Source organism: Balaenoptera acutorostrata, chromosome 12, assembly GCF_949987535.1.
Source record: "Balaenoptera acutorostrata chromosome 12, mBalAcu1.1, whole genome shotgun sequence".
Classification (NCBI taxonomy): Eukaryota; Metazoa; Chordata; class Mammalia; order Artiodactyla; family Balaenopteridae; genus Balaenoptera; species Balaenoptera acutorostrata.
The window spans coordinates 41,386,870-41,408,871 of NC_080075.1; the positions used below are offsets into that span (position 1 = coordinate 41,386,870).

Here is a 22,002-nt window from a genome sequence, read left to right on the forward strand (position 1 = left end):
GGCTCTAGAGCACAGGCTCAGTAGTTGTGGCGCACGGGCTTAGTTGTTCCGCAGCTTGTGGATCTTCCTGGACCAGGGATTGAACCTGTGTCCCCTGCATTGGCAGGCAGATTCTTAACTGCTGCGCCACCAGGGAAGTCCCCTTCCACCTTCTTCTGCAAAGGCAACCCTAGGCCTGAACCTCCCCCAAGGCACGGTCTCGTTTGCGTACTCCTAGGCCTCAGCACAGTGCCCCTAAACTGATGACTCCTAAACCTGTACCTCAAGCTCCCACTTCAGCTTTGGGCCCAAACTCACTGCTCCCCACTGGCCTCTCCTCCTGCGTGACCTACCTCTGAATTCATCCCGTTCCCTTCAAACCAGGTTCCCAGGTTGCTCTGAGTTGGGTAAGGGAACACACACTGACCCCAAGCTCCCAAGTGCCACATACTGTGCTAGCACCTCATTTAATCTTCACAATGGCTCTGTGAGGAAGGAACTGTGATCTGCATTTTATAGCTGAAGAAGCCACGAGGAAGAAACCAAAATCTAGGTCTGTCTGGATCCAGACTCCATGTTCTTTCTAACGCATAGGACCACCTCCCATAATTCATTCAGTGGGTTGATGCTCTCAGCCAGGATGAATAATCTACCATCTACCCCTTAAAGGTTTGCAATTTTAGTGAGAGAAACAGAAGATACAGGTAAATATGGTGGTGTGGTAAGTGCTATGATAGGGCCCTATGGGAATGCACAGAAGGAGCACCTATCACAGCCTTTGGGGTTCAGGAGAAAGAACTGTTGGGCTAGAGATGGAGGTTTGAGTTTCATCAATGGTAACTTAAGCAATAGGAGTCTGAATCCTCCAAAGGGATATAAAGTGAGAGGAAGAGCAGGCTGAAGAAGGAACTCTGAGGCATACCCACATTTAGGAGCTGAGGAGAAGAAGAAGTTACCTTAAGGGAGGCTGAGAAGAAGCCAAAAACATTGGAAACAGGAGGAAAACCAAACAATATGATCTTGCGGAAGAAAGGGAGGGAAGGAGTGGAGTTTAAGACGCTGAAAGTGTAACCAGTTTCAGCAATAGGGAAATTATGGGTGCTCTTACTGAGAGCAGTCTCAGCTGAGTTTGGGTGGCAAAAGCCAGTCTGGAGTGGGTTGAAGAGAGATTAGATGGTAAGCAAATGCGGGTGATGAGCATAGACAACTATTTCAAGATGTCTAGTTGCAATAAGTTCACTGTGAAGATTAAATGAGGTGATGAAAATAAAGCAGTTAGCACAGTCCATGGCACATAACAATAATTCAATAAATGTTGGCTGTTATTATTATATATTAAGGAATATATTTTAAGGAATAAGAGAGCCAGTAGTAGCTATAAGGAAATGCGAGTTTAGGGAGAATTTTTTAAAGACCTCTCTCTTTACTATATTGAAAAAAGCTTCAAAAACCACATCAAAGAACTACATGCAGTTGGTTCTAAAAAGCAACAACTCTCCGAGTCACCGTCCCCGACCCAGAGGCAACCACTTTGAACTACTTCTGTGTTGTGGTAACCTCCATATTGCTAATTAACCTCATAATACGACTATTTCTTGATTCACCTTAGACATTATTAACTTCCTGATATGTTGAATGAGAATTTAATTCTCCTATACCTCTATCATCCAAAGTGGTTGTATCACCATTCTCAGTTTCTCTGCTGGCCACCTTCACAACCTAGTTATGCTCTATTTATCGTTCCATTAATCATAGATAGTGTCTCTTGGCTCCCTACATTTAAGATGAGGATGTCAGTAGCCTACTCTTCCCTCCACCTTTCAAGGGGAAAGGCTTGTTTTGTTTCATTTTTTTAAATACAGGAGACTCTTGAGTAGGCTTGAGTGAAAGTGAGCAATTGAAGATAGATGACAAAACAGTTGTTGGTGTGAGACGATGAGTTCAGAGCCCAGTGTGGGACATCTCCTCCATAATGGCACCACCAATTTCCTAGCCAAGTCTTGAAACCTTCTAGAAAACATGCAACTCCTTTGCACACTGGATCCAATCAGCCATAAAATTCCATAGATCCCACTTCTTCAGTTACCATCTTTTTATTATTTTCTCTCCTGCACATGACTTTAGGTCAGACTTTCATTATTTCTTTTTTTAAAAAATAAATTTATTTATTTTATTTTTGGCTGTGTTGGGTCTTCGTTGCTGCACGCGGGCTTTCTCTAGTTGTGGCGAGCGGGGGCTACTCTTTGTTGCAGTGCGCGGGCTTCTCAATACTGTGGCTTCTTTTGTTGTGGAGCACGGGCTCTAGGCGTGCGGGCTTCAGTAGCTGTGGCACGCGGGCTCAGTAGTTGTGGCTCGTGGGCTCTAGAGCGCAGGCTCAGTAGTTGTGATTGCAGGGGCTTAGCTGCTCTGCAGCATGTGGGATCTTCCCAGACCAGGGCTCGAACCCATGTCCCCTGCATTGGCAGGCAGATTCTTAACCACTGTGCCACCAGGGAAGCCCCGGGCTTTCATTATTTCTGACTTAGACAATAGACTTCTAACTGATCTTTCTCCTTACTTTTCCCTTGCAAGTCTATTTTACACTGATGCCGATTAATCTTAAAGCAGAGCTCTCATCATCTTACTCCCTTGTTTAGAATCCATAGTCTGGCTTTCAAGGTCTTCTACAATGTGATCCCAGCCCAGCATGAGTTAAGGGAATGTTCAGTCAGGAAGGAGAGGGGTGGAGGTCAGAGGCAAATGGAACATGTTCCCCAGGTAAAGCATAGTTTCTCAGGCGCCCCTATTCAACAGGAGCTTCAGGGCCCTTCTGGAAGAGGTAAAGGCTGGTTAACCACCCCAGATGTGTCTTTTGCAAAGTCCAATAACCGTAACCATGTGCTCTGGTTCAGAAATTCTCTTAATATTTCCTTTGGAAATTCACAAAAGAATGCAAACAGCCAATAAACATTTAAAAGTTCAACATCACTAGTTAGAATGTCAGCCATGAGAAAAGGTATGTACCATTTTTTTTTAAAGAGTTTATCCATTATTATCTAATAGCTGGACAGTTTAGCTGGCATCTGCTTTCCCCTCCTCTCTGGTCTGAATCCTTTGGGGAACTGGATAGGCCTGGCATGGGGCACTAACTGCAGAGAGCATGTGAGGCATGTACTTCTGTGTCACGGAAGCTGCGACACTGAGCGAGATTATTTTTAGAGGTGACCTTCTAGGTTCCAAGGAAAAGTAAACAGACATGCACATGATTTCCTCTGAGAGACTCGTGGTAAACAAATTGGCATGCACACACTCACTATTATCCCATGTTCTGACTCCAGGGCTCTTAAAGAGCAATTTCAGGTGAAAAGCTTTACTGAAAGCTGAAACCAACCAGGATGAAGAGAGGGGTAAACTGAGTGAAAGTTCACAGCTTCTAGCTACTGGGTCAGAGAACTGCAGGTGAAACAACTTATCTATTCCAAATTCTTGGAAAACATGTTGTTTTAAATGAAGTTTCAATAATTCCTCATGAAAATATTGCTAAAACTTATTATTTAATGTCTCACCTCTTATTTTGTATTATTCCTTTTGTTTTACCTTTGTTGTTTTTCCTATGTAATGTGTTTATTATTTTTAAGTGAACATTATAGAAAATGCAGAAGGAAAAAATCCCCATAATCCTGCTCCTTATTGTTTGTTATGTATCCTTCAGGTATTTTTATGTATATACTTAAATATATATATCAACAAAAGAAAAACATACTGTCATAAATTTCTTTGTCATCTTATACTGGATCTAGGGCATCTTTTCACATTGGTATATATAGGTCTGCCTCATTCTATTGATGGACATTTAGGTCATTTCCAGTGTTTTACTATTACAAACAATGCATAAGCAAGCATCTTTGAACAGATATCTTGAGCACTTGCATGAAAATTTCTGTTGGACAGCTTCTGGGAAGAATTTCTGGATCAAAACATTTACATATTTTTAAAGGTTTTTTTGTTTGTTTGTTTGTTTGTCTTGGCCGCACCACACTGCTTGTGGGATCTTAGTTCCCCGACCAGGAATCAAACCCGGCCCTCGGCAGTGAAAGCGCAGAGTCCTAACCACTGGACCACAGGGGATTCCCTAAAGTTTTAATTTGGTTATTGCCAAGCTGCTCTCCACCTGTTTCCTGGAAACATGCAAATAAATAAATTTCTCATGAAGACTTAGTAGCAAACACAATGCCTGGCACATAGTAGCTGTTTGTTAATTGATGGTTAGATTAAAGCTTCATAAATATTACTTATTGTTCTGACTGTGACACTAAAGTGCATTGCCCTGCCTGCCTCACTCTTAATTATCCCAGACAACTGAGGTATTTAAGTGTGGTAAAGTAGTAAACACAATACACATTAGTAGTAAATACAATAAAAAATAATAGTATTAATACATACCACAATACATAGCATTTCTGATTGTCTCCTCTGTGGCAAGATATTGTTGTCATCTGAAATCATAAAATTCTAGAGTAGACAGGAACCTAGACATCAAATAGTGTTTCTTTTTTTTATATGAAGAAGTGAAAGCCCAGAAAGGTAATGATTGTCCAAAGGTTTGAGAATTAATAGATCCTACTGAAAACACCTCTTATTTCTTCCTTGACTTGAATGCACAGATCTATTATCATTTTATTTCACTTGACTATATCATACAAACAAGGCACATTATTGACTGAGATATGTGTCCTCAAGTCTTCTTAGTTCTGTCAATTTACCTGCCTAGAGCTTTCCTGCTTGCCCTTCTAATTTTCTACTTCAAGTTGGCCAAGGATTGAAAACAAGAGAGCCAAGCTTATTAGAACTATACAGCAGGGCTTCCCTGGTGGCACAGTGGTTGAGAATCTGCCTGCCAATGCAGGGGACACGGGTTCGAGCCCTGGTCTGGGAAGATCCCACATGCCGCGGAGCAACTGGGCCTGTGAGCCACAATTGCTGAGCCTGCGCGTCTGGAGCCTGTGCTCCGCAACAAGAGAGGCCGCGATAGTGAGAGGCCCGCGCACCGCGATGAAGAGTGGTCCCCGCTTGCCACAACTAGAGAAGGCCCTCGTACAGAAACGAAGACCCAACACAGCCATAAATAAATAAATAAATAAATAAATAAAAGAACGTGAATTTCTTTTTTAAAAAAAGAACTATACAGCAAGTGATGGGATCTGAGAGTGAGTCTAAGATTTTCTTATGAGTGAAACACAAGAGCCTTAATACTTTTTTGTCAGCTATTTTGGCTACTCAGGACAGCTTGTGTGTGTGTGTGTGTGTGTGTGTGTGTGTTTATGTGTGTGTGTGTGCATATGTACTTCCTAAGCTTTAGCAGCTTAGGAACGTGTTGCCATGTTCTGGATAGATGAGACTGTTATCTATATATAAATAAGTGTATATGCAGTTGACCTTTGAACAACACAGAAGTTAGGGGCATCAACTCTCCTTGTAGTCAAAAATCTGAGTATAACTTTACAGTCTGCCCTTGGTACCTGTGGTTCTGCATCTTCAGGTGCAACCAACCTCAGATTGTGTAGTACTGTAGTAGTATTTATTGAATATAATCAGCATATAAGTGGACATGCACAGTTCAAACCCCTGTTGTTCAAGGGTCAACCGTATATGAAATATTGCTAAGAGTAAAATCCTGGAAGGTATTCAGAACCATTTAGATTTAAAAATTTTCCCAATTCTAAGGAAACAAATAGTCGAAGCGTTTGTCTTCATGTGCTATCAACATTTGGCCAAGGTCTATTTAAAGGACAGTGAAATAAGAATCCTTTCTCCTTCACTTTGCCGATATATAACGCCAACTTTGGTCTGATCATCAGTAATTTCAGGAATAGTTTCTGTGGCAGTCAGAATAATGGCTGCCCAAAGATGTCCACATCATAATTCCTGAAATCTGTGAATATGTGCCCTTACATGACAAAAGGGACTTTGCAGATATGATTAAATTAAGGGTCTTGAGATGGGGAGAGTAGCCTGGGTCATCCAGGTGGGCCCAATGTAATTACAAGCCTCCTTAAAAGTAAAAGAGGGAGGCAGGAGAGTCAGAGAAGGAGGTACGGTGACAAGAGCAGGGGTCAGAGTGATACGACCCCTGTTTGTTTGAGGAAGAGACCATGAGCCAAGGAATGCAGGCAGCCTCTAGAAGCTGGAAAAGGCAAGGAAGCAGATTCTGCCTAAGAGTCTCCAGAAAGGAATGCAGCCCACTGCCAACACTTTGATCCTGGTCCAGGAGACCATTTTAGATTTCTCTCCAGAACTGTAAGATAGCAAATTTGTGTTATTTTAAGTCACTGAGTTCATGGTAATTTGTTATAACATCAACAGGAAGCTAACACAGTGTCTTACCATAAGCCAGTGTAAGTTTGAGTTTTGATTGAAGGACAATTGTTCTTTTGCATTTGAATCAAATATTTAAAGAATGTGAAAATGTTTAAAAGAAAAAAAGCTGAAAAAAGTAACCACGTAATAATAGTAATAGTTAACATCAATTGAGCACTTACTATATACAAGACATTGGATTTACAAAATTTCATGGAAGGCTTACAATGAAAGGATGATGTAGGACTATGACAATAATCCGTTTATTAGATAAGAAAGCAAATATAAAGAAGGTGAAGAATTTAACTTTAATAAGCAAAGAGATTAGCTGAACTATCCTGTGGTAAGGTGCAGAATTCCATCCTCTCAAACCAAGCAGGGAAAGTTTGAAGGTAGTTACTATAAAAATTAGGCAAAGGTAAAGCTTGTAAGATTCCTAAGGGATAGGTGATGCCTTAGTTTGTGAAAATAAATCCCACCTGAAATGCTTTGAGTTACTACTACATGGCAGGCAGCTCCCGGCTATTACAATGGGCTCAGTTTGTTAACTGGCAGACCAGGTGGAATCCCCAGAAGGTGCATCCTTTCCTCCCCCACCCTCCCTACCCCCATCTGGAACCTTTGACCCATAACCCTGAATTCATAACCCCAATCTTGTCTTTGACTGACAACCCTGAATACATGACATCAGATTAACAGTCCCAAAATAAATCTGTTCCCGTCCATTGGAGTGTCATTGGATAATGACTGCAATCCCAAATAATATACACGATGATATAGTTCTAATGACATCTTATATTTACAAGATGTAGTAACAAATTTTTAACTCACTGTGCTGTTTGTGTATGTGTTCTTTGTATTTAAGATATTTGAAATGTTTTAGAGAATCTCACAGGCTGGATAAAGATCTGACATTTTAAACTGATTTTTCATTGAAATACTTAGGATTTGACCAATTAGGGATATAGTGAATATTTAAACGCTTAAGTGAACTATAGGTTTGATTTTTATGCTGCATAGATGCCTAAGAGAATCTGATTTACTATATTTACAATAACACATTTGTTAAGTGCTTATTACTTACCAGGACTGTTTTAAGTGCATTGCATGGACTAACTCAGGTAAACCTCATAACAACTCTATATGAGTTTGGTATTATTGCTACTCCCACTTTCAGAGGGTAAAACAGAGGCACAAAGAGTTATGTGACCGAACCAAGATCAGGCAGCCGGTTAGTAGCAGAGCAATCTGGCTGGGAGTACATGCTCCTAACCAATGTCCCCTCAGTGCTCAGGAAGACTCTTACAGGGGTACTCTGATAAGTGCTCAGGACTTGGCAGAGAATGGCCCAAGATGATTTACAGAGTGTAAATCTGACTTGTTAGAAGCATGAAGTACCTGGGACAATCAGATACAGCAATGTGTGAATTTGACATATTTAAGGGAATTTAATAAATGAGGTTTATAAACAGTGTCTAAATGTGCAAGAGAATGTGATTTGTTAGATTTGTATGCTTTTGTGACTTTAATATGTAATGCTTAAAAAAATTCTATCCCATTTATAAATGGGAAGTTTAATACGTCAAATTAATATGCTCACTGGCATTAATCAAAGAACAAGTGAAAGTGTTTTAACATGAAATTGACAGATTTATAAATGAATTTGATTTGTGTTTAAATACTTAATAACGACTAGACTTAAATTTTACAACCCTAATAAATATCATTTAAAACACAAGCAACTTTATGGGTTCCTTCCCGTGCACAAGAAGTCCGCTCTGACATTTAAAATCTCAACTGATCATTGGTACAGTTTTAGCCCTGTTTTGCAGAGGGGGAAACTGAGGGCAAGAGAAATAACTTCCCAAGGTGACAGAACTGGGAAGTGATGGATGCCGCGTTCCAGCCCAGATGACACCAGACTGCCAAAGCCAGCACACTAACCACTCTCCTGTACCACCTCCAGGTTCTAGAGATGCCATTTCTATAGAATACAGTGTCGGTTGTGAATACATAACCTGCAGGAATATACACCAGTACAACAACACTGGTCTTTCCTGGAATGGGAATTATGGAGGACTGTTATTTCTGTAACATTTAAGACTTGAGTAAAAGGAGTTCTCTACCCCTTCACCCCACTTTCCAACTAATTTCTTTATTGACAATTTAAAATTAAGAGAATTCTGCACCTCTTTATATTTCACTTCTCTGCATTGTCAATCAGCATTTTGTAGTCATTTATTAATATTTACCTCATGAGCTTTTTTTTTTTTTAAACACTCCTGCTTATGCTCAGATGGGTATCATTACTGGGTGAAACATTTTATGCCCTCATCCCTGTATGTCCCATAGAATGTCACTTCTTCAATTATGCTGCTTTTGTATCTAGTATATGCTTTTATTAAGTGTATAACACTGAATTATAGTTTTTCTATTCAGCCATCTTCCCTATTAGAGTATCTGTGTTATATATGACTTTCCCCAGGGTCCAGCACAGAATTTGGTTGGTTAAACCACACATATTTTTCAGTTATGGAATCTGAAGTATGCTTTGCATAGGCAATCGTTATAGTTTTTCCTTTTCGGAAAAGGCTTACTTTCTTTCTGTCTTTGAACTCTTTGGTCTAGCATTGGGGTAAATGACACAGTGCAGACTTAAGTAGACCTGGGACTTCCCTGGTGGCGCAGTGGTTGAGAATCCACCTGCCAATACAGGGGACACGGGCTTGATCCCTGGTCAGGGAAGATCCCACATGCCGTGGAGCAACTAAGCCCATGTGCCACAACTACTGAGCCTGCGCTCTAGAGCCCACGTGCCACAACTACGGAGCCCTCGTGCTGCAACTACTGAAGCCCGCGCACCTAGAGCCCGTGCTGCACAAGAGAAGCCATCACAATGAGAAGCCCGCGAGCAGCAACGAAGACCCAATGCAGCCAAAAAAAAAGACTTAAGTAGAACTAAAAGTGGAGGAATTCAGTTAAGAAGTTATCACAAAACTGGAAAAAAGTTTCTGAAAACACGAATCATTTACAAGGAGGAGCTGAGAGTGGAGCTATGTAACATATTAACAACTGGGAGAGAGGGAGAATCTTCTCTTTGCTTCCCCTGAGGTGCTCCATGTTCGGTTGCTCTCAGACTAGCTAGGCCGCCACATCTGGTATGTGTTTCTAAGGGTCAGGTTTTCTACTTAAAAGAAGAAAAAGCAGTTAACCCCTTAATCAACAGAATAGTTTTAGATAGTTGTGGGTCACAAATACTTCGGTTACTTATCATGACCCCAGTACATTTGCATTTTATCCTGGATTGCATCTATGGTGGGAATCTCGGGGGCGCCGGTAATGTTTTGGATGATGCAGTCCTGCAGACCACCTAACTCCCACAATAGTGCCCCTGTGCCCTCCAGCGTGGGTGCGAGGGTGGTGACGCTGGAGCTGGCCCCGGCCACTTCCTCCCCTCCAAGTCTGCGGCCAGGGCGGGAAAGTGAAAATGAAAACAGAATCTGCTCTGATTGCCCCCTCTCCGGCTGGCGACCCGCGCTGGTCACACAGACTGTGTGAGAGGATGGGAAGAGCCGCGAGATCACGGGCTGGAGACCCTCTGAAGAGTTTGCCTCCTCCTCTGGGGAAAGGGCGGGGGATCTCCTTTCCCACCGCGTGCGGACTAGTGCAGCCCGACCGCCCACTTGGAGGAGGCTCTAGCTGCCCCGCCCCGCCTCGCTTGGGCTCGCCCCATGAGTCTCCGCCCCCACGAGGCCCCGCCTTCCGTGTTGGTCCCTAAGGCCACGCCCCCTGGGGCCCCAAGCCCCTGAGGCTCCGCTAGGCCTGGCCAGCCTCGAAGAGGGAGTTTCCTTTTCCTCTCCTGCTCCACCTCCTCCTCTTTCTGGTCTCTCCGCCTTCTCCGCGCTGCCTTGGGTCGCCTGATGCAGAAGTTCTGGCAGAGACTGGGCCGAAGCGAAGCCAGGGTGCTTTCTTATTAGGGCCTTGGCCAGGCCTGGGGATCCGGCGGCGACGGCCGACAACCTTAGGGTTGAGTCTCCTTCCAGGCGCATCTCTGCAGTGAGAACCTTTTGGGGAGGGTAGATCCTGAAGATCCGTTTGGGAATTTCTTTCTCCTGGCTCACCAGCCCCACGTCCCCCAAGTGTAAGTGATAGGACGGGGAGTAGGTAGACTGTTGAAAGCTAAGGAATGCAGCCGAGTTACGAAGTGCCTGGCCAAAGAAAAATCAGGGAGCAGGGATATGAGAGCAGTAAAATCTGGGGCGGCCAATTCATTGTCAGTTAAAAAAAATACAAATGGCTAGAATCACCATCAAAGTATCACTAATTTCAAACTGCCTTCTAATTAATTACAGTTCACAGGATGCCTGTTAATTACAGGAGACTCCTGACCTAATGTTTGCAAACGAAGTGCAGATGGCAATATTTAGAGAAATGCAGGCATGAAGCAGGAAAATGGGGTGTTGGTGTTTTCAGAGTTCCCATCAGGTATCTGAAAGATAGTGGGGTATCTATCTGAAAGATAGATCCAACGAATATATATCAACGACATAATCAAGAATGACTTAGTCACTGCCTTCTGTAGTTCTCTGATAGCAGATTGTAGTCAGGGCAAGTTATTCATTGGCTGGTGTGAACCCTTGTGATTCAAATGAAGTCAGATGGTTTAGCACATACAGTTGTTTGCCTATGTTCTCAGACACTGAAGAACGTTGCTTTCACACTTGTAAGGAGTTTAAAGGAAAAAAACAAAACAGTTACCTGCTTCAAGTGCTTAGCATTGTACTCAAACAGTTATAGACGCCATCCTTTAGCTTCTGTGAATTTTTGCCTAAGGAAATGTGTAGTTGTGAAACTTACTTCATGACTACCTATTCCTAGTGAAACTTTGTCCTTTAGAAATTACTTAGCAGTGGTTGGTTGCAGAGTGAAAGGTACACACAGTTGTATCTGCCTGTCAATGCTGACAAGGACATACTGAAAATTCTAAGAGTTGTCAAACGAGATATAAGTTCAGGCTGTTTCTCCAGTGTTCCTTCTGCCTCTGACAAAGAATAAATGAATGTGGTTAACAGTCAGAAGTGAGGAAGAAATCAGTTTATAGATGTCTATTTGAAAGACCCCAAATAGAAATTTAGAAATATGAAGGTTTTTAAAAATCCTACCTAGTAGTAAAAGGTGAATTGAGAACAGGCTGTATGCTGGACACTTGCTGTTCTTTATTTTACAGAACATTCACAACTCTGAGATCACCACTATCCACATTTCACAGAGAGAAGAACCTAGGCTTTGAGAAGTTAAGGTAACCTGCCCACGGTCACATGGCTAGTAAGTGATGAGTTTAAGATTGAACTCAGGTCACCCATGTCTCCAAATTAAAAACCATGCAGAATGCATGTGTATACATTTATCTAAGTGCATCAAGATGTACAGTTTAAATGGGTGAATTTTATCTAAATCATACCCCAGTAAAGTTAATTTTTAAAAATCATGCAGGATGAATGTGATGTTTTTATGATAAAACTCATCCAAGAAAGAGCACTATGATGATTTCACACCTGACAGTTTCTGAGGAAAAAGGGATGGAGATGACACATGTATGTTATTAGCATACACACTGAAAGACTGCTGACACCACAGACTAGAATTGTTCATTCAGGTAACCTTCCCAAACTTAAGATACATATAGAAATATCAACCAGGATGCTACCATGTGTAAGAGACATGCAAGTCTCTTGTGGAAATCAACCAAGCAAATGCAAAATTGGAAAAGACATTTAAAGTATGTGATATCAAAATTGTCTAACAAAAATATGTCCCAAGTACTGGGCATTAAAAAGTTAGATACTTTTGCTAGTGGTATGCATTAAAGTCACATTTTCTGTGTGTAAGATAGTATGTACTATATTAAGCATTGCGATTATAAGCTGTACAGCAGAATTTACACGTTATTTTCAATTAAAATTTGTTTGAACAGTCTGTCAAAACATGCCAAGGCACCAGTTGTTAGTGCTTTTGTGTTAGAAGGCTGTGTTTGGCTGTTTATAGAGAATATATTGACTCGTTTTTCATTTTATGATGTTCCATTTTGAAGTTTCACCAGTTTCAGAAACATTTTAAACTTAAAGCTTTAATTAAAATGTACCAAATTTTAAAAATAAATTTATTTATTTATTTTTGGCTGTGTTGGGTATTCGTTGTGGTGCGCGGGCTTCTCATTGCGGTGGCTTTTCTTGTTGTGGAGCACGGGCTCTAGGTGTGCGGGCTTCAGTAGTTGTGGCATGCAGGCTCTAGAGCGCAGGCTCAGTAGTTGTGGCGCATAGGCTTAGTTGCTCCGTGGCATGTGGGATCTTCCTGGACCAGGGATCGAACCCATGTCCCCTGCATTGGCAGGCGGATTCTTAGCCACTGTGCTACCAGGGAAGTCCCTCAAATATTTTGTGAACTGGGTATTCTGAATAATCACAGTTGCCCATACATATGTAGAAACAGGACACAAAATAGCTCATGGCTTTTTACAAGCACCCAAACTGGCTTTCTTAGGATGCTTAAACTGATAGTTGCCATCCCCACCTGAAACAGATATATCTGTATTGGTCAGTTTAACAGCCCCAATAATGACAAACTCCACAAGACCTTGGAATAAGATTTGATCAATGAGATTTCACTCTTAGGAATTCTGCACAACCTTAAATTCTCCCAGAGAATATATTCTTCAGTGGCAATCATGAAGACAGTGACATATCTTGAGTGAAAAAGAAAACAACTGTGACAGAAAGCATGAGTCTTTTTGTCACAAATGAGGCAATTTGATCAGGATGCATACTTAGCACCCCTCTTGAAGTCCAAGAGGAAACTCTAACCCAGCGCTCCCCATCAGGAGAGTCCTTTGCAAGTCTGAGCATAACAACAGAAAATCACTACTCTTGGTAATTCAACATAACCAGGGTGGCGGGGAATAGCACAAAGCCTGAGATGAGATCTCTGAACACCTATCCTTCCTCTCTTTACTATTTTACTTCTTTAACATTTGTTTAGTATTAGTGCAGCTTGCTTGGCAATGAAAGCTATGTCTTCTCAGACATGCATAAGCCTATAGTTGACGGACTACTAAAAATGTTTCCACTCCAACTGACTTCTAGTGTGGTTTTTCATAATTTATTCACCAAATTTATGATTCATTCCAGAAATGTACAATTTACTAGAAAGCATTCTGGACAGGTGGAAGCAGTTTTATTTTGCATACCATGGATGTGTTATCCATAATAAATCCATAGTAAATGCACATTTTTTCCTGTTCATAGCATATCACCTCTAGTCCTTCTATCTGCATAATAAAACTTCAGGTACAATTTCAAAACTATACTTCAAATTCTTAAGATACATTTTGGTGAGATATATTAAGAACCTTTAAAAAGTGTATGACCTTTGATCCAATAATTGCCCTCTAGAAATCTATCCAAAGAAAACAGAAATTCAAGCAAAGATTTTTATATAAAAGATGTTCACTGCAGTGTCATTTATAAGGACAAACATTGGAAAATCTAATCTAAATCAACCTTAGTAAAATCCTTTAATGAATTGATGTATCAATTTATGGTTATTTTAAAATATAGTCATTTAAAATTTATGGGAGATTGGTTCAAGATGGCGGAGTAGAAGGATGTGTGCTCACTCCCTCTTGCAAGAGCACTGGAATCACAACTAACTGCTGAACAGTCATCGACAGGAAGACACTGGAACTCACCAAAAAAGATACCCCACATCCAAAGACAGAGGAGAAGCTGCAATGAGACAGTAGGAGGGGTGCAATTACAATAAAATCAAATCCCATAACCGCTGGGTGGGTGACTCACAAACTGGAGAACAATTATACCATATAGGTCCACCCACTGGAGTGAAGGTTCTGAGCCCCAAGTCAGGCTTCCCAACCTGGGGGTCCGGCAATGGAAGGAGGAATTCCCAGAGAATCAGACTTTGAAGGCTAGCGGGATTTGATTGCAGGACTTCGACAGGACTGGGGGAAACAGAGACTCCACTCTTGGAGGGCACACACAAAATAGTGTGCACATCAGGACCCGGGGGGAAGGAGCAGGGACCTGCATAGGAGACTGAACCAGACCTACCTGCTAGTGTTGGAGTGTCTCCTGCAGAGGTGGGGGGTGGCTGTGGCTCACCACGGGGACAAGGACACTGGGAGCAGAAGTTCTGGGACATACTACTTGGCGTGAGCCCTTCCGGAGTCCGCCATTAGCCCCACCAAGGAGCCTGTGGGCTCTGGTGCTGGGTCGCCTCAGGCCAAACAACCAACAGGGAGGGAACTCAGCCCCACCCATCAGCAGACAAGCAGATTAAAGTTTTACTGAGCTCTGCCCATCAGAGGAACACCCAGTTCTACCAACCACCAGTCCCTCCCATCAGGAAGCTTGCACAAGCCTCTTAGATAGCCTCATCCACCAGAGGGCAGACAGCAGAAGCAAGAAGACTTACAATACTGCAGCCTGTGGAACGAAAACCACATTCACAGAAAGATAGACAAAATGAAAAGGCAGAGGACTATGTACCAGATGAAGGAACAAGATAAAACCCCAAAAAAACAACTAAATGAAGTGGAGATAGGCAACTTTCCAGAAAACGAATTCAGAATAATGATGGTGAAGGTGATCCAGGACCTCAGAAAAAGAATGGAGGCAAAGATCGAGAAGATGCAAGAAATGTTTAACAAAGACCTAGAAGAATTAAAGAAAAAACACTTAGAAGAATTAAAGAACAAACAAACAGAGATGCACAATAAAATAGCTGAAATGGAAAATACACTAGAAGGAATCAATAGCAGAATAACTGAGGCAGAAGAACGGATAAGTGACCTGGAAGACAGAATGGTGGAATTCACTGCTGCAGAACAGAATAAAGAAAAAAAGAATGAAGAGAAATGAAGACAGCCCAAGAGACCTCTGAGACAACATTAAACGCAGCAACATTTGCATTATAGGGGTTCCAGAAGGAGAAGAGAGAGAGAAAAGACCTGAGAAAATATTTGAAGGGATTATAGTTGAAAACTTCCCTAAATTGGGAACGGAAATGGCCACCCAAGTCCAGGAAACACAGAGAGTCCCAGGCAGGATAAACCCAAGGAGAAACACTCTGAGACTCATAGTAATCAAATTGACAAAAATTAAAGACAAAGAAAAATTATTAAAAGCAATAAGAGAAAAGCGACAAATAACATACAAGGGAACTGCCATAAGGTTAACAGCTGATTTCTCAGCAGAAACTCTACAAGCCAGCAGGGAATGGCATGATATATTTAAAGTGATGAAAGGGAAGAACCTACAACCAAGATTACTCTACCCAGCAAGGATCTCATTCAGATTTGACAGAGAAATCAAAAGCTTTACAGACAAGCAAAGGCTAAGAGAATTCAGCACCACCAAACCAGCTCTACAACAAATGCTAAGGGAACTTCTCTAAGTGGGAAACACAAGAGAAGAAAAGGACCTATAAAAACAAACCCAAAACAATTAAGAAAATGGTCATAGGAACATACATATTGATAATTACTTTAAACATGAATGGATTAAATGCTCCAACCAAAAGACACAGGCTCGATGAATGGATACAAAAACAAGACCCATATATATGCTGTCTACAAGAGACCCACTTCAGAGCTAGGGACACATACAGACTGAAAGTGAGGGGATGGAAAAAGATATTCCATGCAAATGGAAATCAAAAGAAAGCTGGAGTAGCAATACTCATATCAAATAAAACGGACTTTAAAATAAAGAATATTGCAAGAGACAAGGAAGGACACTACATAATGATCAAGGGATCAATCCTAGAAGAAGATATAACAATTATAAATATATATGCACCCAACATAGGAGCACCACAATACAGAAGGCAAATGCTAACAGCTATAAAAGAGGAAATTAACAGTAACACAATAACAGTGGGGGACTTTAACACCTCACTTGCACCAATGGACAGATCATCCAGACAGAAAATTAATAAGGAAACACAAGCTTTAAATGACACAATAGACCAGATAGATTTAATTGATATTTACAGGACATTCCATCCAAAAACAGCAGATTACACTTTCTTCTCAAGTGTACATGGAAGATTCTCCAGGATAGATCACATCTTGGGTCACAAATCAAGACTTGGTAAATTTAAGAAAATTGAAATCATAACAAGCATCTTTTCTGACCACAACGCTATGAGATTAGAAATACATTACAGGGGGAAAAAAAAGTAAAAAACACAAACACATGGAAGCTACACAATACATTATTAAATAACCAAGAAATCAAAGAGGAAATCAAAAAATACCTAGAGACAAATGACAATGAAAACACGATGACCCAAAACCTATCAGATGCAGCAAAATCTGTTCTAAGAGGGAAGTTTATAGCAACACAATCCTACCTCAAGAAACAAGAAAAATCTCAAATAAACTATCTAACCTTACACTTAAAGGGACTAGAGGAAGAAGAAACAAAACCCAAAGTCAGTAGAAGGAAAGAAATCATAAAGACCAGAGCAGAAATAAATGAAAAAGAAAACAATAGCAAAGATCAATAAAACTAAAAGCTGGTTCTTTGAGAAGATAAACAAAATTGATAAACCTTTAGCTAGACTCATCAAGAAAAAGAGGGAGTGGACTCAAATCAATAAAATTAGAAATGAAAAAGAAGAAGTTACAGCAGACACCACAGAAATACAAAGCATCATAAGAGACTACTACAAGCAACTCTATGCCAATAAAATGGACAACCTGGAAGAAATGGACAAATCCTTCCAGGTACAACCTTCCAAGACTGAACCAGGAAGAAATAGAAAATATGAACAGACCAATCACAAGTAATGAACTTGAAACTGTGATTAAAAATCTTCCAGGGGCTTCCCTGGTGGCGCAGTGGTTGAGAGTCTGCCTGCTAATGCAGGGGACACGGGTTCGCGCCCTGGTCTGGGAAGATCCCACATGCCACGGAGCAACTAGGCCCGTGAGCCACAACTACTGAGCCTGCGCGTCTGGAGCCTGTGCTCTGCAACAAGGGAGGCCACAATAGTGAGAGGCCCGCGCACCGCGATGAAGAGTAGCCACCGCTTGCCACAACTGCAGGAAGCCCTAGCACAGAAACGAAGACCCAACATAGCAATCAATCAATCAATAAATAAATCTTTAAAATAAAAAAAAAATCTTCCAGCAAACAAAAGTCCAGGACCAGATGGCTTCACAGGTGAATTCTATCAAACATTTCGAGAACTAACACCTATCCTTCTCAAACTCTTCCAAAAAATTACAGAGGAAGGAACACTCCCAGACTCATTCTATGAAGCCACCATCACCCTGATACCAAAACCAGACAGAGATACTACAAAAAAAGAAAATTACAGACCAATATCACTGATGAATATAGATGCAAAAATCCTCAACAAAATACTAGCAAACGGAATCCAACAACACATTAAAAAGATCATACACCATGATCAAGTGGGATTTATCCCAGGGATGCACGTATTCTTCAATATACGTAAATCAATCAATGTGATACACCATATTAACAAATTGAAGAATAAAAACCATATGATCATCTCAATAGATGCAGAAAAAGCTTTTGACAAAATTCAACACCCATTTATGATAAAAACCCTCCAGACAGTGGGCACAGAGGGAACCTACCTCAACATAATAAAGCCCATATATGACACATCTGCAGCAAACATCATTCTCAATGGTGAAAACCTGAAAGCATTTCCTCTAAGATACGGAACAAGACAAGGATATCCACTCTCACCGCTCTTATTCAACATAGTTTTGGAAGTCCTAGCCACGGCAATCAGAGAAGAAAAAGAAATAAAAGGAATACAAATTGGAAAAGAAGAAGTAAAACTGTCACTGTTTGCAGATGACATGATACTATACATAGAGAATCCTAAAGATGCTACCAGAAAACTACTAGAGCTAATCAATGAATTTGGTAAAGTAAATGCACAGAAATCTCTTGCATTCCTATACACTAATGATGAAAAATCTGAAAGAGAATTTATGGAAACACTCCCATTTACCATTGCAACAAAAAGAATAAAATACCTAGGAATAAACCTACCTAGGGAGACAAAAGCCCTGTATGCAGAAAACTATAAGAAACTGATGAAAGAAATTAAAGATGATACCAACAGATGGAGAGATATACCATGTTCTTGGATTGGAAGAATCAATATTGTGAAAATGACTATACTACCCAAAGCAATCTACAGATTCAACGCAATCCCTATCAAATTACCAGTGGCATTTTTTACAGAACTAGAACAAAAAATCTTAAAATTTGTATGGAGATACAAAAGACCCCGAATAGCTAAAGCAGTCTTGAGGGAAAAAAACGGAGCTGGAGGAATCAGACTCCCTGACTTCAGACTATACTACAAAGCTACAGTAATGAAGACAATATGGTACTGGCACAAAAACAGAAATATAGATCAATGGAACAAGACAGAAAGCCCAGAGATAAACCCACGCACCTATGGTCAACTAATCTATGACAAAGGAGGCAAGGATATACAATGGAGACAAGACAGTCTCTTCAATAAGTGGTGCTGGGAAAACTGGGCAGCCACATGTAAAAGAATGAAATTAAAACACTCCCTAACACCATACACAAAAATAAACTCAAAATGGATTAAAGACCTAAATGTAAGACTGGACACTATAAAACTCTTAGAGGAAAACATAGGCAGAACACTCTTTCACATAAATCACAGCAAGATCTTTTTTGACCCACCTCCTAGAGTAATGGAAATAAAAACAAAAATAAACAAATGGGACCTAATGAAACTTAAAAACTTTTGCACAGCAAAGGAAACTATAAACAAGAAGAAAAGACAACCCTCAGAATGGGAGAAAATATTTGCAAATGAATCAATGGACAAAGGGTTAATCTCCAAAATATATAAACAGCTCATTAAGCTCAATATTAAAAAAACAAACAACCCAATTAAGAAATAGGCAGAAGACCTAAATTGACATTTCTGCAAAGAAGACATACAGATGGCCAAGAGGCACATGCAAAGCTGCTCAACATTACTAATTATTAGAGAAATGCAAATCAAAACTACAATGAGGTATCACCTCACACCAGTTAGAACGGGCATCATCAGAAAATCTACAAACAACAAATGCTGGAGAGGGTGTGGAGAAAAGGGACCCCTCTTGCACTGTTGGTGGGAATGTAAATTGATACAGTCACTTTGGAGAACAGTATGGAGGTTCCTTAAAAAACTAAAAATAGAATTACCATATAATCCAGCAATCCCACTACTGGGCATATACCCAGAGAAAACCATAATTCAAAAAGACACATGCACCCCAATGTTCATTGCAGCACTATTTACAATAACCAGGTCATGGAAGCAACCTAAGATGCCCATCGACAGACGAATGGATAAAGAGTTGTGGTACATATATACAATGGAATATTACTCAGCTATAAAAAGGAACGAAATTGGGTCATTTGTTGAGACGTGGATGGACCTAGAGACTGTCATACAGAGTAAAGTAAGTCAGAAAGAGAAAAACAAATATCATATATTAATGCATATATGTGGAATCTAGAAAAATGTACAGATGAACTGGTTTGCAAGGCAGAAATAGAGACAGAGATGTAGAGAACAAACATATGGACACCAAGGGGGAAAGTGTGGGTGGGGTGGGGTGGTGGTGGGATGAATTGGGAGATTGGGGTTGACATATATACACTAATATGTATAAAATAGATAACTAATAAGAACCTGCTGTATAAAAATAATAAAATTTTAAAAATAGAACAAAATTTATGGAAATTTTAGGGACTTCCCTGGTGGTGCAGTGGTTAAGAATCTGCCTGCTAAGGCAGGGGACACGGGTTCGAGCCCTGGTCCGGGAAGATCCCACATGCTGCAGAGCAGCTAAGCTCGTGTCCCACAACTACTGAGCCTGCGCTCTAGAGCCCACACGCCACAACTACTGAGCCCGCGTGCCACAACTACTGAAGCCCACACGCCTAGAGCCTGTGCTCTGCAACAAGAGAAGCCACTGCAAAGAGAAGCCCTCACACTGCAACGAAGAGTAGCCCCCACTCGCTGCAACTAGAGAAAGCCTGCACACGGCAATGAAGACCCAATGCAGCCAAAAATAAATAAATAAATATGTAAAAAAATAAAATAAAATTTATGGAAATTTTAAAATGTGCTTCATTTTCATTTGATCATATAGAGTATCATCCCATCTTAGTAAAAATACATGTGTATGCATAGAAAAAAGAGTAGAAGCAATTACATAAAAATGTTAACTGTGGTTATTGCTGAATAGTAGGATTATGAGCCATTTAAATTTTCTTTACACCTTTAATTTTTTTCATATTCTCTATAATAAACATTATTTTTTTATTGTCAGGAAAATAAATGCTATTTTAAAAAATTCTTAGAGGGCTTAGTAAGTGCTTGAGTTCTCAATTCATAACTAGTAGAATGAAATATTAGTGCTTATGCATGGGAAATAGCCCAGAAATAACCCTAAACAATGACTACTTTAGAAATCAATCAGTTTCACTCTGCCTCCTCCTTTCTTTCGTTCTTATCGTGAACTAGTTGTTTAAAATGTTTCCTATAGTTGAAAGCCTATTTCTACCAAATCAGAATAGTATAAAATGAATTAAGTCTAAAAGCTTACAGCTACATAAACCTAAAGTGTTAACATAATAAAAAGAGGTTAATAACACAAGCCCCAAAACAAATGTTATACATAATGACATATTTTCTTCTTTCCAAAAAAGCCAAAGAGCCCTAGGCCCTGTGCCAAATACTTCAGAAGTGCCATAACTGGAGGTTTTTTCTACTAAAACAGTGATATATATATATATATATATATGTTTAAACATATCTAGGAAAAGGTCTGGAAAGCTACACCTTGATATCAAGATATCAAGTCTCTGGGTTGGTAGAATTATAAACGTTTTCAGACATTTTTGCACGTCAGTATCTTCAGATTGTTCTAGAATGTACAAACATAGCCTTTTGTAAAAAGAAAAAGGTGTTTTAATGTCATTTTGGAAAAAAAAAAGATACCACTGGGAGCTGTCAGAATTAGTCTCTCTGAGACCTCCCTAACTTAAAATTAGGAACAAATTACCAATTACAGTATGGAGGGTTTTTTGTTTGCTTTTTGTTTTTGTTTTTTTAATTATTATTATTTTTTTACAGTAGGTCCTTTTTGGTTATCTATTTTAAATATAGCAGTGTGTACATGTCAATCCCAAACTCCCAATTTATCCCTCCCCCTCCCCTTTTCCCCCTGGTAACCATAAGTTCATTCTCTAAGTCTGTGAGTCTGTTTGCTTTGTAAATAAGTTCGTTTGCGTCTTTTTTTTTTAGATTCCACATATAAGCGATATCATATGATATTTGTCTTTCTCTGTGTGACTTATTTCACTTAGTATGATAATCTCCATGTTGCTGCAAATGGCATTATTTCATTCTTTTTAATGGCTGAGTAATATTCCACTGTATATATGTACCACATCTTCTTTATCCATTCATCTGTCATTGGACATTTAGGTTGCTTCACAGTATGGGGTTTTCACAGGCTAAATAATATAGCTTTATATTTGGTATTTTCCTAATACTTGGGAGAAAAAAAAATAAGTCCTT

The 22,002-nt window shown here is 40.2% G+C and overlaps 1 long non-coding RNA gene across 1 annotated transcript in view; it reads left to right on the forward strand.

Moving 5' to 3' along the window:
* LOC103011982 (uncharacterized) overlaps positions 1-22,002 on the forward strand; it is a 92,990-nt gene that overhangs the window by 42,450 nt on the left and 28,538 nt on the right. Inside the window, exon 3 of the long non-coding RNA XR_451694.2 lies at positions 11,543-11,640. This is a non-coding gene — a long non-coding RNA (uncharacterized LOC103011982). The remainder of the gene's footprint in view (positions 1-11,542; positions 11,641-22,002) is intronic.